Here is a 7,301-nt window from a genome sequence, read left to right as displayed (position 1 = left end):
TATTCCCGAGCACATACATTTAGTTGCCGAATACGTGATGTTTGGGAGCACGTGGTGAATTCGACCGGACTTATCGCCGGACAGTATGAAGAACAGCGATATGGATCAACGATATGGGAAGTCCTTGGTCCATGCAATCTGTTCGGTTAAATAAAGGCCAATGACATGACAACTCACTGGTGTAAACTATCTGTTCGGCAGATAAGAGACATTCTGATTATGTTAGGACCAAGTTACATGTGAAGTAACTGGTCCAGGAAGTCTGTTCGGCAATGAGATGGCTAAACAAAAGAAAGAACTTCAGTCAAGTATTGGAGCATAAGGAACATTCTGGAAGAGTCCAGAAACAATAGTATTCCGTTAAGGAATAAGATCCCGAGAATATAGGATCTAATAAAGATACCCAATGAGTATGGAATGTTCGGCTTGTTATGGAAAAGAGTCCTACAAGGATTAAGGTAATGAACTGATAAAGGAAACGAGAATCCTTGATATCCTAAAGATTCCTATACGAGTTAGGAATCCTAGGGCAACACGGATGCTTGGCCAGCAAGCATACGCAAATCTATAAATAAGAGGTAAACCTAAAGGTAAAAGGTACGCAATACACTGTATTCTTATTGCTTTCCTACTGATAATTAGGGTTCGATTTCTAGTACGTGATACTAACAAAAGCATCGGAGGGCCTTTGTCACAAGAGGCAAAGGTGCACTCACCCCCTGTCTATTTTGAGATTAGGGTTCAGACGATGAGTTAGGGTTCCGGTGAAGAGGCACGAATAAGCCGTTGCGATCCAGTTGATCAGAAGGCATCGATTGTTTTCATCCCCCTACACAAATTAAGATAATAAAAAACGTAAAGCCGATGAATCTTGTTTTTAAGTTACTCTTTTTTGGTCTCGGACAAAATCTAATACTCCCTTTGTCCCATTTTGATTGTCTATTTTCGTTTTTCGTATCGTTCTTTCAACGCTTATATCTTCCAATATAAATCTTCAAAAATATGCAATATGGATCTTGTTTGATAGTTATTGATTAGATCTATACTACACAATTTTCAAAATTATGAAAAACATTGTAGATTGGGAGATATAAGTATTGAAAGAACGGCTCGAAGAACGGAAATGAACAATAAAAATGAGACGGAGGGAGTACTTTTTAAAATTGTATAAACGATACAACTAAAAAAATACTAGGACCAACTATAAAAAGATCTACTAACAATTAAAAAAGTCGACCTTTTCTCAAATTTTAAATTTTATTTATTTTTCTATATAGAGTTTGAAAAATAAAATAGTTAACGCTAAAATAATATGTGGTAATATAGAGCATGGAAGACCAATGCAACCCAATCTACATGTGTTGAGGGTGTTTTGGTTTTTTTCTCATTAAAGTTAACACCGCTATTCATAATTTAACGGCTAGGGAGGTAGATGCATATTAGTTTGTAAAATAAAGGAGGTGACAATAATTTTTAAAACCAGAGGAAAGGTCAATGTATTTTTCAGAAACCACATGGGAGATTAGTGTAATTTATCCTAGATTTAATGAAATAGTTTATAAACTAGGGCTCCTTGTTGATGAGGACATACTATAGGGTTTAACAAGCAATTAGTCGATCTAAAGTATTTGTTGCGGCTCTAGTCCTTATAATCACACGCGCTCCAAAATTAGCCATATTACACACATTTCCAAACACGTTTCAGAGACGAAGAAACCTAATCGCCGTCGTCATCATCAATCTTTTCACCGTCGTCATCGTCGATCCTTTCACCGTCGCTGTCATCATCGTTATTGTCGTCATTCCTTTCACCGTCACTATCGTCATCGTTATTGTCGTCGTTCATTTTCGACCGTTTCAACAGGTAACTTATCTTTTCTATTCATCGCTAGCGTCATTCGGATCGTCGTCATTTTTGCCGTCATCGTTTTAGTGTCACTTTCCTAGGGTTGTAGCATCATTTTCCTAGGATTTAGCGTCATTTTCATAGCGTTTAAGCGTCATTTACTGGTTTTGTCACTTTCTTTATGTTAGGGCCATAAAATATGAAATTCAATTTTGTTTGTTCACTGCATGTGTTTACATTTGTGATATTAATATCTCATACTTTATCCCTTGTAAAATACAACCAAAAATGATTTTGATGAGATAGCATTATCTTTTTATTAAGTTTTTGAGAGACCAACACTATTTATCTGAGATACTGTTATCTCTTACTTTATTTTTGCCAATACACTATATTTCTGGCAGATAGAGTTATCTCTCAGTTTATTTGTGAATTGAATTGGCTGAGATAGAATTATCACTTAGTTTATTTTGTTAGGGTTTAAAGTGCACTTAGTCTTTTACATTGTGATATTACTATCTCTTGCTTTACCCACGTTCGCATGTTGTGTACATTGTACTACCATAAAATGTTTTTGATGAGATAACATTATCTCTTTATTAAGTTTGTGAGATACCAACACTATTTATCTGAGATATTGTTATCTCTTAGTTTATTTGTGAATTGAATTGGTTGAGATAGAGTTATCTCTTAGTTTATTTTGTTAGGATTTTAGCGTGCATTTAGTATTTTACATTGTGATATTACTATCTCTTGTTTTATCCACGTTCGCATGTTGTGTACATTGTACTACCAGAAAATATTTTTGATGAGATAACATTATCTCTTTATTAAGTTTGTGAGATACCAACACTATTTATTTGAGATACTGTTATCTCTTGCTTTATTTTTGTCAATACACTATATTTATGGCAGATAGAATTATTTCTTAATTTATTTGTGAATTGAATTGGCTAAGATACTGTTTTCTCATCTGTTTTAACAGGAAAAAGATACAAAAGATTCAAAATGATACAAAATCCTAAAAATCCTCCCGAAAGCCTTGTAAGACTCAAAAGATTCAGAATGATAGCCCATAAGAAGACTACAAAGAAACCACCACAACAACAACAACAACAAGATATAAATACAATGAGTTAACAACAAAGAAAAGGAAAGAAAAAGAACAACAACTGGAAGAGGAAGAAGAAAAGATAGAAGTTAAACTAAAGAGGAGAATAAAAAAGCAGAAAAAACAAAAAGAATAAGAAGAAGAAAAGGAGGAAGAGGACATAAAAGAGGTGAAGGAAGAGGAGGTTAAACCAAAACGTTTACAATACAGGTAACTACTTGGTGTAACATTATACAATAACTGGTGTGACATTATACAATAACCTAAAAGTGTTATTTTTTTGAGATATTGTTATCTCTTGCCTCATTTTTGCTGATGTATTGCTATTATCTTGTACTCCCTCCGTCCCTTTTTAAGTGTCATACTTCGTAATTCCAGCTTATTAAAAAGACATCATCATTATACCTTTCACATCAACTTTTTCCTCCATTTTTCCTACTTATCCATCATCATTACACTTTCACTCACTAACTTTTCAAAATGGAATCTACTTTTAGGGACAAAATAGACAATGCACCAATTTTTACCCACTAACTTTACAAAATGGACACTTATTAAGGGATAGCCCAAAATGGAATGCTGGACTATAAATAAGGGATGGAGGGAGTATCTTTTATTGTAGGTCGAATCTTTACAGCATTGTAAGCCTTCTACATGATATACAGTTCAATGAAGTACAATCCGAACAGATTCAGAAATCACCTTTTGCAAACATGTTGTTTGCAATTACTAAAGGCAGTATTGATGAGCAAATGGTGAAGAAATCTGATCTCATCCTTGTCAAGTTGATAGAGACATATAAGAAAGGACAAGCAAAGTTTTTGCTTGCAGGAAAATATATTGCTCTGACTGATCATGAGCTTGGCGTCATTTTTGGAATGACATCTGGACCGATGAAGATCCACATCACAACCGACGGGCGAAGGCCGGACACAGAATTTGCCAATCGAGTCTTTGTTGGGGCAAGCACCATACACCTTCCAACAATGAGGGTGACAATTGAAAATATTTTGAAACCTCCCGTCAAGAAGAAGCAAAAAGAAGTATCAGAGACAGAAGCTGCAAAAGATTTGGCACGTCTTCTGACATTGTACACGAACACTATTTTTTTCAACAATAGGACCAAACCTGAATTGGTCCTACCTCAAACTTGTTGAGGATTTGGAAAATAGTGCAAAGTACAATTGGTCGATGTTCATCACCAATTATCTTGTTAACGAACTCAACTCCAAGAATCCAAAGATTGTTGGTGGTTGCACCACTGCACTCCTGGTAAAAATCTTCTACCTTTTCTTGTAGTAAAATATCAACGACATTTAACACCTATTTTCATTGAAAACAGTACTGGCGCTGTGAACATACTCACATTATGGAACCAGCTCAACAAACTTTTCCAAGGTTTATAAAATGGAAAATGAATGAGCTTGCTGCTAAACTCTTGGACGCACCACTGAGTAGCCTTCTAGAGGGAATGATAAGCATCATTACCTATTGAATTTTATTATGTATTATGATCAAAATTAGATAATGGTATCTCAGCAAAAATAGTGTATCTACCAAAATGAATCAAGAGATAATGCTATCTCATACAATAAACTCTATATAAACACAAAAAAGAAAGAGATAATAATATATCAGTCAAATACAGTTCACAAATAAAGTGAGATATAACTTTATCTCAGTTGAAACGTTATATCTCATGAATCTATAATCTGAATTTACCTCTTCTAATTCATTGTTCCCTTCTACTCTCAAAGGTCATTGTTCCCTTCTACTCTCAAAGGTCAGACAGTCAGAATTGGAGCTAACTGAACAGGAGAGAAGGTTGTTTACAACTCTAGATTTGCATGAACAAGAAGGTAACCACAAAGAACCTGAAGCCAAAGAAGAAAACCTTATGGACAAAGAACCTAAAACCCAAGAAGAAAACCCCCAAGAAAAAAACCAGGATGTTAAGAATTTGATTTTAGTGCTTCCACAACAAATTGAAGTGCTTGAAAAAGAGAACAACGTCATGAAAGTTAAAATTGAAGATAGGGACAAGAAGATCCAAGAAAGGGATCTGCTGATTGTTGTGTTACGCCAGAATGTAAAATACCTTCAAAATGAGCTTTCAGGGTATGAAAAACAAAGTGCAGATTATACAGATATTGAAAAAGAAACTTGTAATCTGCATTTTGAGGTGGAGATGTTGAAGGAAGATGTAATCAAAAATCAGGTTGAAATAAGTGGGCTGTATGTTGAGAAGGACATAACGGAAGAAAAAATTGAGGAGGTGACAGAAGAGTTGCATGACATGGAAACACATTGTGTTTCCCAACATTACAAGGATCAGAAGATAATTGAAGAGTTGAAGAAACAAAAAAACAACTTGACTGAACAAAAACAAAGCAAAAATGTGCACCATCATGAATCTCTAATTGATGATGAAGAGGCCATTGGGGAAGAAATAGACCAAACGATCAAGTTCGCAATCTTAAGCATTAAAGCAGAACCATAGCAAATAACGAAGAAGAGATTGAGGAAAGGTCATACTGTGGACCCATCGTCATTGACAAAGAGAGTGAATAAGAGGGAAGATAGGAAAGAGAAGAACATGCAGGATTTCCAAGTCTACGTGAAGAAAAAAAGCAAAGAGAAAGCAGCAGAGAAAGCAGCTCCAAAACTGCAATATATGGGTGTTGAAAGAACAAAGCTGGCACATTTTGTCTCAAAAAATGACAAGATCTTCTTAAATCACATATTTGAGTGTGAGAAAGACATCAAGTTAGTAAAAAGCACCAATTAGATGTTATTTGTCTAAAATACTGTTATCACTTGCTTCATATTCATTGCTGATGTACTGCTATTATCTTGTAACTTTACAGAATCTCTATCTGGGATAACAACATCTCCAATGGTACGGTAAGCTTGCAAAAAGCCATAGAAATCTTGAATGAATAAGATGTACAAAACACGGTAAGAAGGGAAAAAAAACTCTCTTCAGGACTGTTACTAAACTTTTGTGCATTTAAGTCTCACATGAAACAATGTGTGCAGCTCATCGATTCTTTTACATTCATGTTGGAAAGAGAGCAAGGAGATGAAAGTAAAATACTATTTTTCAAATCCATATTGTGGGTAAGTAAATCACTAGTCCTGCATAACTACTTGATCTCTGTATCTCTTGCTTAAAAAATATATTATGTATCTGAGATACTGTTATCTCTTGTTCACATGCACTGTTTTTGCCTACAAAGAACAAGAGATAAGAATATCTCATGAATTCTATGTTATAAAAAACATATTATGTGTCTGAGATACTGTTATCTCTTGTTCACATGCAAGTTTTTTGCGCATATAGAACAAGAGATAAGAATATCTCATGAATTCTATGTTATAAAAAACATATAATGTGTCTAAGATACTATTATCTCTTGTTCACATGCACTGTTTTTGCGCATATAGAACAAGAGATAAGAATATCTCATGAATTCTATATTATAAAAAACATATTATGTATCTGAGATACTGTTATCTCTTGCTTAACATAGACTGTTTTTGTGCATATAGAATAAGAGAAAAATATCTCATGAATTCTATGTTCTGAATTATCCAACAGAAATCAAGAGATATGGTTTTCTCAACTGGTATATAGTATGTATTTTGTTGCATGTAATTGGTGAAACACTTTCTTCTGATAGAGCCTACTAAAGGACAAGAAAAATGAGGTCAGAAAGATGTTCTTTGATGACAAGCTGGTAGAACTCATTCAAAAAGAGCATGCCTATCGGTACTTGATTTTCCAAATGATTTCCTCAGAAGGTAATAAAGAGAAGGACAACAATCCATATCATTGGACTGTCCTGGTTTATGACATTGAAGATGGGCAATGAAGGCATTACAACTCCATCAGACCAACTGGAAGAAATGCATACTTTACAGATGCTCGTTTAATGGTAAAAAGACTTAGACTTCTTGTAATCCATACTCAAATGACACAAAAATAATAATAAACAAATATTTCACTTTGTAAATGCAGAAAAAGTACGTTGAAGGATTCGTGAAGAAAAACCATACCCCAACATTCAACATTTCATCACAAAACGAAACAATCTTTCAAAAGCAAAAGTTTGATGCTCCAATAATCTCACCTGCATCTCCGCAACAAATACCTGGAACGTAAGCCAATTAATCTTGTTCAGCATCTTATTTCGATACTCCTATGCACTGTATTATTTCCTGTGCACTCTATTTTCTATCCTTCTAACTCTAATTATGACAACTTTTGCAGCGTTGACTGTGGAATTATAGTCTGCTACATCATTGAGAAGCTTGCACAGGGAGATCACATCCCTAAGTTAT

General features: G+C 34.6%; 1 long non-coding RNA gene across 1 annotated transcript; it reads left to right on the top strand.

Annotated features, from left to right (window-relative positions):
- The first annotated feature begins 5,615 nt into the window (after positions 1–5,615).
- Positions 5,616–6,727, top strand: LOC131301765 (uncharacterized). Its single transcript, XR_009191425.1, has 4 exons — positions 5,616–5,723; positions 5,825–5,915; positions 5,997–6,077; positions 6,641–6,727. It is a non-coding gene; the product is annotated as an uncharacterized LOC131301765 (long non-coding RNA).
- Positions 6,728–7,301: the final 574 nt, after the last annotated feature.

The sequence above is a fragment of the Rhododendron vialii genome, chromosome 9a (genome assembly GCF_030253575.1).
Source record: "Rhododendron vialii isolate Sample 1 chromosome 9a, ASM3025357v1".
In the NCBI taxonomy this organism is placed as follows: domain Eukaryota; kingdom Viridiplantae; phylum Streptophyta; class Magnoliopsida; order Ericales; family Ericaceae; genus Rhododendron; species Rhododendron vialii.
This window is presented reverse-complemented; position numbering and strand designations above follow the sequence as displayed.